Consider the following 11,363-nt stretch of genomic DNA (forward strand, 5'->3'; position numbering starts at 1 on the left):
GATTGGCTTTTAACAATGTATAATTAATAATTAATTGACAAAATATTTCATCTTAATTATGAAAATTCATTATTAAATTATTGGAAAATATAATTTCTTGCTTGATAAAATATAATTGATCATTTTAAACGAGAATGAACAATTGATATTACAAAAATATACAACAATTGTTCTTCTATCTTTCTCCACTGCCATTATAACGTGGATCTCACTATAGGTGTGATTTCAGTGTTGTGATATTTGTAAAAAGACTGACATTAGTACACAGATAGGCTATGTCACAAAAAAATTCAGATTTACAATAATTATTTTGATAAGGTACTGTAATATAATATTTTGCTCTGTTGCATATCCATACTTTTTCACTAATGAAATAAAATTGTTCATTGTTAATATGTACATTGTATTTTAAATACTTTTTTATTTAATCATTGTCAATTCATTGAAATATGTTATACTGTGTTGTGCTTATAAATGTACATTCATATATTGTACAATATCGTTCATGTTAGAAATATATTTTATGTTTCCATAAAATCTTGACTGAGTTTGAATGGTTTCCTGAATCACTATTTCTAATAATTGTTCTAAATACATCGAGATAAATATTATTTCCAACAAGTAAAATATTTGAAAATACTCTTAGTTATGAGTTACAAAAATATTATTGCAGTGTACAATCATGATATTATCATGCTCTCTAGTCAATGAGTTGATAAAAAATATGTTTTATGTGTATGTTACAACCAATGCTTACAAATTACTAGTTTTTCCTGTTACTGAGTTTTGAATGATTATTAGAACCTCTACTCAGAACGAAGATGCCAATATTATTTATCTGTATGTAATATTACTGTAATAACTTTGCTAGGCCCCAACTATACGAGCGTCTCAGACGCGCTAGCTCGATAGCCGTTTGCATTATCTCATGGGGTAAGCTATGCGAGTGCGAGCGAAATAGACATAGCTCCTCTGAGAAGCGCATCAGACGCCTGTATAATTAGGTAACCTCTTTGGATAAGTTCACTGTATTTGCCAACGGAATTATCCGCAAACACTAAATAGCTATGCTCCAAATAACAAATGTATTCTACTTTTTGATATTTTGACATGTAATAGAAATAAGAAATTTGATCATTTTAATAGAAATAAAATGAAAATAGTATCCTTTCTTTAGAAAACACTAAACTTCTTAAATTATAAAACCTTAAATTTTATTTAATTTCATTTTGTTCAATCATTAGTTTTTAATTAATTTTTAATGGTTTTTTAATTTGAAAAGTTTATTGTTGAACAAAAGAGGTAAAAGGTGGTTTCTATAAAAAAGGTACCTACCATTTTTATCTGAACTATATTACTAAAAGTAACCCTTGTAAAGATAAAATATATCAAAATAATTTTGAAATGTATTTATGAGATTGATTTTGTTTAAGACCATAGTACTGCATTATTTCACTTTCTGTGTAGTTGAGAAGTTAATATTGTGATAATTATTCATATTAAATAAAATACTAGGAAATGGCCAAAGCCACAGATCTGTTGTTTTGACAATTTTCTAGTCTTTTATTCAACTGTATTATTTCTTCTCTATTAAGAAGAAATCGATCGATCGATCCATTCATAGGATTTTTGTGCAGTACTGATAAGATTGTAATTATCTGATGTTGAGTGGGAGTGGAATAAGAATCAGACAACATCAAAATCGTTTCTAGTGTAGTGTTAACTGTCGCCTGTCATGAAGGATTACCATCAAGCTGTGTGAGCTGTGTCTGTCCAAACAACTATCAATTTAATTCTTTGCAAATTTTCTTGAAGCAGCGGATAAAACATCTCAATATACGATCTGTACTTAAGGCAAGTTGAACTAATTTTTATCTAATTTTGTTTAAACCAGTTTGCATGAATATGGTCTAGTTCCCTCCTTGCATATTTGTCATTCATAATATCATTTATTTTCACCTTTGAATTCAATTTTTTACTTCTCTATGCTATTGTGCGCTTGGTGCTTGGATTTATTGAGGTACCGGTATCGAACATTACTTGTAGCATTATGTCTCTATTCAGTATCATCCATTTTACACTCAACTGCGAAGCAGTTCAAAATATCTTTAGAAACATCATTTGTATGCATGTATCTATTATTGCATCAATGAAAATTGTTGATTCTTTCTTATTAGGCTCTATCTTATTTTTTCTAACAGTATTGATGCAGATCTAAGCGATCTCTCAAGATACCCTTACATGACAACAGCATGCACTTTTAGGCTATAATAATGTAGTGTATTCATTATTGTATCAATGCTCACTAGACTATTTGAATCGAATGAATCGCTCTTTATCATTTTACAAACAATATAAATAGTACTGCACTTGTGGTAGTACTGCAATATAAATAGTACTGCAATATAAAAAATAGTACTGCACAGTACAGAACTTGTGGTTTTCAAAGAATAATACACTTGGAAAGTGAAAATCGTTATTCAGATTCCTTATTCGAAATAAGAATGTGGAACATAATACAGTCTCAATTTCAACATTAGATTGTAAACGCTATTACTGTTTTTAAAACAAGATAATTCTTCAAGAGATTCTGCGAAAATTGATCAGGAATTTCTTCAAATGAAGCTTTTAGTAAGTAGCGGCCGGTTCTAACCTTCCATATGGATAAATTTCCTTTATATTTTTTCCAAACGATACAATTAATAAAGTTATCAATACAGAAAATATATTTTTCTATTGATATGAATGAAAAGTATACTTAAATGTGAGCTCTGTAAAAATTGTCTCACTGATTAATTTTCAAACATTCAAAGTGAAATTGATTGGTGTTTAGTTTATCATAACCCACAACAGGTCAGGTTCACCATAATTATAATAATATGTTCCCTAATCATTGGGAACATCATCTCCGCCAACAAAGGCTCATAATGATGATATAATAATTTTTTTATGATAGTCTTCTAACATTATATAATATGACATGTATACAAATAGAGAAATAAACTTAATTTACACTACCATAGGCTATATCATAATAAGTAGTAAAAATTTATTCAGATCTCCATAATCATTAAGATTCTGTGGCTACCCCAAGAAACTAATTTCAGCTTATATTGGTGTGTTTCGAATTCATAATTATTATAATCTAGAATATGTGAATACCATACTAACTCTATTTTTAATATTTTAGATGTTGCCTCAGGACTTTCTCGAAGACCATCCCGAACTGATGATAAGAGTCTAACAAAATTCGCAACCTGGATGCTCTTGGTGGAGAAAGTTGAAGTGATCCGTGTCCTGAGAAAGGTATCAGTACAACTCGTTTATAATAAATAGGTAATAATAGTAATTTTTGCTGGAACATTTCAGTAGAAATCTTGGGTATTCTTTGTGCGAGTTATCTTTTGCAATATACTGAGAGTACAACTTATTCAATGGTAAATGGATTTGGTAGACTTTTTTCAAAGATTATGTCCCAAGGACTCTAGTTATGGATTATAAGAAAAGTTAGGTCAATAATTTTGCATAATCAACACTAAGTTTACATAATTCAACACTAAGTAAATCAAACCTAATCTTGGTTAGAAAGGAACTCTTCAACGCTATAAAATACTCAATCAACTAAATATTTTTCAAATGTTTTTTAAAGATCTTCAAATCATCATTACTTACTATTGTGAGTCATCATGTGGTAATCTGCTCTGTTTCGTGTATTGTACTCATGTATATTCAAATTTTGGTCTGCACCACTCGTTTTCACATACATTATAACTTCATATATAGCCTATACAAAGATTGTACTGTTAAAAAAGCTATTTTTTATATAAAGGCCTACAAGAATCTAATTTATCCACTTTCCCCCATACACCTGAGTGCCTTCTTTTGAATCTTGAACACTCTGACCAAATCTTGTTGTGATGAATTACCTCATACTAAAATATATATCAAACCTGATATGTGATAGTATAAGACCACGCAGTTGACTGTATTTTTCATCATTCAACCTAGCCTAACTGGTATAATACCTCAGGCTAAAACCTGGAGGAATGCATCTTTATGTAATAAAGAGTTGTATTGAATACATATTGATATAGAACTTTTCCATAATCGAAAAATACTGTTTTTGTTGTCAAATCAACTATTTAACTAACTTAGTCCAGTCATCAGGTATTTTGTGCTGAAAAAACTCTGAACACGCTAATTTTTTTCGTGCAATTATTCTGGAGTATTAGTCAGCTTGAATATAAAAAGTTGAAATTCTAGCCCTGGAGCTTTTTACAGGGTGCCCCAAAAACCTTGGATTTTCGTCAAATCGAGCCTTCGGACAGAAAAAGTCACTCTTGTCTGGGCGTAATTTTGTGTTCTACAGCATGAGACCAGGTAGACCGTTCAATCTCAGATAGATTTCCAGGTACACCTAATAACAATGTTCCTTGTATTTCGAAAACATTGAGATTTTGCACTATGATATAGGTTTCTAAGATCATGTTCGACCAGAATTACTCTTTAAATGCACTTCATTTCAGTATTTACTAGTGGATAGGCGCGCATAAGCTCACCTCAAGGATCAGAATTTCAAACATTCACAACTTTTGACACAATGATCGGATCTTCTAATTGCTATGTTTGACCCAGTGGCTGACATAGTATAACCAATTAGCTGATATTGGGTGTCAGCTATTGGAAAATATAAATCAATAGCATTGAAATGAATATGAATGTGAAATCACTCTCATTAATGAGTTGTTATTGCGGATGAAATTAGCATTAATTGGTTTTAACACAGTCCCTAGATGTCACTATGCGTCAGCTACTGGTGACAAGGTCTATAGAAATAGTTAAGGTTTTATAGACCTTGACTGGTGAATGTGCTGAAAACAAAATAAATTTTGTTTTGTTATTGTTTCAAAATAATTATTACTTCATAATATTTTAGGATACACTCAACTTGAAGTTTTCTTAAGAAATTCTTTAGACCAATGGATGATTTTCGAGAATTTTTAGACACCATAATCTCAACAATTGTTTTGCCGCCAGAAGTGATACCCAGTTACGAAATTATAAAAAAAAACTACAGAACCATTCTGAAAGATTAAAGTCGGTAAAATAAAATGATTTGCTTAAAAATCATTTGTCATCGGTCTGCCGATGAGTGAGCATCTCCTAGTTGAAAGCTTATCAGTTTTTAGATAGCCTGTAATAGTTTGTCGCTCCCGTGCTTGTTTATTGTGCTTTTTGAATTCAGATAGCCTAAAAGTTTTACAAATAATACTACTTAGTGACAAATATGGCAGATAAATGTAAAAAATGTAATGATGTTACACAAGTGAAAGACAGTGTCAAGTGTACCTCCTGTAACAGTGCCTTCCACCCGACCTGTTTGGATAGAACTGACTCCAACGATCCAAATAAAAAATCATCCCTCCGAAAAAACTGGAAATGTGAACAATGCAATCAGAATGATCGTCAAGACAAAGCCTGTGACCAGTCACAAGACATTCTTGAAGTTATAAATGCATTCCGAAAAGAAAACAACGAGAAACTCGACGCTATGCAGGGCAATTTGAATAAGGTCAGTAACGATATTAGTGAACTAAAAATACAGTTCAAGGATGTAACTGCTAAGTGTGATAAAAACTCTGAAGAAATAGACAGACTAACTCTTGCTAATAATAAATTATCAACTGAAGTTGAAGATTTGAAATTAGAGGTAGCCAATCTCCAGCAACATACACGCAAAAACAATATTGTGATCTCGGGTATTCCTGTAACTAAAGGTGAAAATGTGTGTGCAATACTGCAGAGTTTGGCACTTCAACTCAATATTCCATTTGACAGATATGCTATTTCTGCCGCACACAGACTCCCTAATAGAAATAAAAACTTTCCTCCATCAATTGTTGTGAACTTTGTATCGAGGGTCGTGAAAGCAGAATGGCTGTACGCACGAAAGCAAACTAAAAATCTTTCTGCCAGAAATATTCATGTTAATTTCCCGGAAACTACAATATTTATTAATGAGCACTTGTCTCCACATATGGGTGCCATCTTCAACCATGCAAGAGCTCTCTGCAAGGCTGGAAAACTAGCCAGCGTCTCGGTCAACGATTGCAGAGTACTTGTTAAAAAACATCAAGCAGGACCGGTAATTCGTATAACTTCAATGGCCCAATTGAATGAATTAACATCACAGACTCTTACTGATGAAAATGCTGCATAGCTCAGCAAACTAGATTAAGGATCAGAAAATTACAATTACTTGCAAATACCGATACCACACTTATTCGTAATTATAGTGTATTAATCTTAACTCACTTCTATTTATTGTCAAGATACTATAATTTAATTTTCTTCAGCTATCTATTTTTTTTTCTAGTCTGTTCTTTATTCATTAATAAGTGTATACTTATAGATCATACTCCAGGAAACAATTACATAATGTAAAAGAAAAATTCATATTTGAGAACTTGTTATTATGACGTACAGTACTGGAATGGCAGGAATAAAAATTGCCTATTACCTAATGTTTGAGGGTTAAATATTACCATGCTTTAGCTTGAAGTAACAGATCTTACTGTCATTTTAACTAGTATGTAATTAGCTGGTGTATAGAAAATTATCAACTGATGATACTGTAATATACATATATTTTTAAAGTCTGAACATAAAAAAGAATAAATTACCAGTTTGATTTTCGGAAATATATTCCAATCTATCCAACGATAAAATATTCTATAATCATAATAATATTATCCATCATTATTATCGTTCACACAAGTTCTTACTATAAATTCAAAATTACTAGCACACCGCAATAATTTCTTGAAACGAGAATGTATAATTCAGTATAATCTTACTTTATCCATATTATCTACTTATATTACCTACATATTTAAATAAAATCTATCTTTACTAAACTTATAGATGTAAATAATTCAAATGATATCATTTAGGCCTACACTCTTATATTACCAATGTGACACTAACACAAATGATAAACTTCATTTTTAATTTTTAATGCCTCGTGTCATATCGTAGTTGGCTGGTTATAAGTTTCCTAAGCAAAGATCGCTGGCTTTAACGCTAGTAATGTTTGTTGAAGCAGCCCTACCGTTATCATTACTACAGGTACCTGTAGAATTATCTAATCTATTATTGCACCCGAATTCTTCTTTGTTTTTCTTTCTGCTTATTCATTGAATCATTCAACTATAAAGAATAACTCGATTTACCATTCATGTATAAACAAATGTATCACATAGCTGAATAAAGCATTGTAAATTTAGATTTTTAAAATACAAAATTTCAATAAGACATTTAACCCTCCTATTCAAACCGGTTGTATAAAATTCTGCAAGGTTTCAAACATGATTTGATGTTTTATTTTGAAAATAAATTAATCATTTGCATTCTATTCCTCGTACTCCCATTACTATGTGGGTTATTTTATTCTCTTTTTCGTCTTGGAAATTTTTCCTTTGATTGGGGTATTGCAATCACTGGCTATATGTTATGAGTGTGTAGGCCTACTTAAGGCCTACTTCACGATTGTAAGTGAGCATTTTATATTTTATTTTTCAATTGTGTATGCACATGCGAGCGGCAAACGATTTTACTTTTTTTTCTTTTCGTCTTAATGGATGATTTCGTTGATAATTTAGTTGATATGAGAGACGTGTATACTAGCATTTTTGAAGATTTTAGTTTGTTTAATTTTTTTACTGGGGAGCAGGGTGAGATTGGGAGCATTAGTTTTTGAAGCTTTAATATAAGAAGCTTTAATAAACATATAGATGAATTGATAGTGATTCTGAACAGTTATAATAAAAATTTGACATTATAGTTCTTACTGAAACGTGGACTGATGATAGCTGCGTGACAGTGAATATGGAAGGATATGATGTATTTTTAAATAAGAATGTCGAAATCAGAACGATGGAGTGATAGTCTATGTTAATAAATGTTTTGCTGTGTGCCAGGGGGATGTAAGTCTAGATGGTGCGTCATGTGTGAAATTGGACCTTTCTCTCAATGCCGAACGTTTCTGTTTGATAGCAATCTACAGAAGCCCCTCTGCTGACATAGAACCTTTTATTAATGATCTTGAGACTTACATCATTTACAGGAATCGAGACTGTACACACATTTTATAATGGGTGATATTAATTGTTGTATTTTGCCTCGTGAAATACCTGATCACACGGCGGAGCGGTACTTGGATGTTCTCTATGCTGCTGGCTTTGTCAGTTGCATAAACGTACCTACCAGGATTACTGACACGACGGCCGCCTGCCTTGATCATGTTTCCACAGATGTAAAGAATACTAATACTATAAGGTCAGCCGTAATCAGATGCAGTATGACTGATCATGATTTTACCGAATGCCAAATTCAAATGTTGAATAATAAAAATCTGGTGTGGTACACTCACACAACTTTCCTCGCTCATTGAACTATAAGCCTCATTCTTAAACGAGAATGATTTAGGGGAATAACATAATGACGATTGGCGGCAACATATTTGAAACTACGATCAGACTTCTGTATATGTGTATAGTTAGTTGTTTCAGAGTACTTTTTCCTTTGTGTAAATTGTGAAATTCGATATTTTTTAAAAGTCGTCAAAACAGCTGTTCTACAGATGAAATATCTCGACTATGTATTCTTTTTATGAACTGCTCCACCTACCTACCTCATGCACGAGAAGGAGGCTACAAAGTCCATTTCTCAAGGATGGGGTGGACCCCCCATTAGTTTCTCAGAAAGGAGACTCATTCCAGTTAATAGAGCCGATAAATAACTATACAGGGTATGAATTTTAAAAAAATCGGTCAAGTCATTTTTGAGAAAATCGTGAAACACATGTTTTTTTAGTGATTATCCGCCATTTTTCTCAATAATATTACGAAGCTCCTGAAATTTTCCCAGAAATGAGACTCATGTCAGTTCATAGGGCTTATGAATAGCTATCCATGGTATGAATTTTAAGAGAATCGTTCGAGTCGTTTTCGAGAAAACTGTGAAAAACATGGTTTTTTAGTGATTATCCGCCATTTTTCTCAATAATATCACGGAGCTCCTGAAATGTTGCCAGAAATGAGACTCATGTCAGTTGATAGGGCTTATGAATAGCTATCCATGGTATGAATTTTAAGAGAATCGTTCGAGTCGTTTTCGAGAAAACCGTGAAAAACATGGGTTTTTAGTGATTATCCGCCATTTTTCTCAATAATATTACGGAGCTCCTGGAATTTTTCCAGAAATGAGACTCATGTCAGTTGATAGGGCTTATAAATAGCTATCCATGGTATGAATTTTAAGAGAATCGTTCGAGTCGTTTTCGAGAAAACCGTGAGAAACATGGTTTTTTAGTGATTATCCGCCATTTTTCTCAATAATATTACGGAGCTCCTGGAATTTTTCCAGAAATGAGACTCATGTCAGTTGATAGGGCTTATAAATAGCTATCCATGGTATGAATTTGAAGAAAATCGTTAGAGCCATTTTCGAGAAAAACGTGAAAAACATGGTTTTTTAGTAATTATCCGCCATTTTTTCCGCCATCTTGAATTGAATTTTATTGAATTTCTTATTGTCGGGTCCTCATGGTATAAGAACCTTAAGTTTAAAATTTCAAGTTAATCGGTTAATTAGGAATGGAGTTATCGTGTTCACAGACATACACACACACACATACACACACACAGACCAATACCCAAAAATCATGTTTTTGGACTCAGGGAACCTTGAAACGTATAGAAAACTTGAAATTGGGGTACCTTAATTTTTTTGGAAAGCAATACTTTCCTTACCTATGGTAGTAGGACAAGGAAAGTAAAAAACAGTCTCAATTTAATCAAAATTGACGGGTTACAGTTTTAGATGAAGATCTAGTTTCTCAGCTCATTGCTAATTGTGATTGGTCCGATGTAACAAGTACACCAGATGTGAATTCCAGTTGCGAAATTTTATTAACAAACTCAAGCAAATTATTTTTCAGGCCACAGAAACTAAAATTATTTCATCTAAAAACTTCAAAATTAAACCGTGGATCTCTAGTGGTTTACTGAAATGCATCCGTCAGAGAGATAAATTAAGCAAAAAATTAAAACAACAGCCTTTCAATGCTACTTTGAGAGAACAATTCAAAAAATACAGAAATCACCTCACTAAGTTATTAAAGACAGCCAAAGAGACTTATTTTCGAAATAAAGTAGCCAATGCTGGCAGTGATAGAAAAAAACTTTGGAGTAGTATTAAAGAAATCACTGGATTAGGTAAAAATGCCGACAGATTCCCTATTCAACATTTTTTAAACAATAGAGGTAATGATAATTTGGAACCTGGTGAAATAGTAAATGTTGCTAATAATTTCAACAATTATTAGGTAAATGTAGGTGCTAATCTTGCTGGGGCCATACCCAATATTGCTGAAGGACCAATAAATGATGCGGATTTCAGTGTGGATTTGCATTTTGAACTGTTGCCTGTTTGTGATGTTGAATTAATAAGAATTATAGGTGATCTTAAAGGAGGAGGATCTGCGCCGGGCATTGATAAAATTCCAGCTTCGTTAATTAAGAAAAATATTAATTCTTTGAAAATACCATTACTTCATATCATTAATTGTAGCTTTTTGCAAGGAGTCTTCCCTGAAAACTTAAAAGTTGGAAAAGTCGTTCCCATATATAAGTCTGGCCCTAAAAGTCATTTTGTTAGTTACCGACCTATCAATTTAGTCAGTGTCATATCCAAAGTCATCGAGAAAGCAGTTAGGCATCAATTAGAGAAATACTTGATAAATAATAACATTCTATTCGAGAATCAATTTGGTTTCAGAAAGGACAAAAATCTTAATGACAACCTTTTCCTCTTAACCAATCAAATACATAATTTAATTTCTGTTAACAAAAAAGTTCTTCTGACCTTCATTGATTTAGCTAAAGCTTTCGATTCGATTGATAGGGATATTATTTAAAAAAAAACTGAAGTATATTGGTGTTCGGGGGGCTTCTCTCCAGTGGTTTGAGAGCTACTTTAGTGGAAGGAGTCAAGTTGTTTCTATCTTGGATAAAGAGAGTGCACCAATTAATAACCACTTTGGAGTGATTCAGGGTAGCACTCTGGGCCCAATACTGTTTTTAATTAATATAAATAACCTGAGTAAGGTGAATATTGATAATAGTCATATATATTTGTATGCAGACGATACCGCGTTGCTTTTTGAGGGAAACAACTGGGATGAGGTTTTTCACGCAGCTGAGGTAGGATTGGGTGTTGTGAAGGACTGGTTTGATGATAATCGATTAACCATCAATATCGACAAGACGAAATACCTACCTATTTCCATTAGAGCCAATGGT

At 32.4% G+C, this 11,363-nt stretch overlaps 1 long non-coding RNA gene across 1 annotated transcript; it reads left to right on the forward strand.

The window, feature by feature from the left end:
• The first annotated feature begins 2,434 nt into the window (after positions 1 to 2,434).
• On the forward strand, positions 2,435 to 5,003 carry LOC120352432. Its single transcript, XR_005571837.1, has 3 exons — positions 2,435 to 2,631; positions 3,191 to 3,306; positions 4,282 to 5,003. It is a non-coding gene; the product is annotated as an uncharacterized LOC120352432 (long non-coding RNA).
• Positions 5,004 to 11,363: the final 6,360 nt, after the last annotated feature.

Source organism: Nilaparvata lugens, chromosome 7 (assembly GCF_014356525.2).
Source record: "Nilaparvata lugens isolate BPH chromosome 7, ASM1435652v1, whole genome shotgun sequence".
In the NCBI taxonomy this organism is placed as follows: Eukaryota; Metazoa; Arthropoda; class Insecta; order Hemiptera; family Delphacidae; genus Nilaparvata; species Nilaparvata lugens.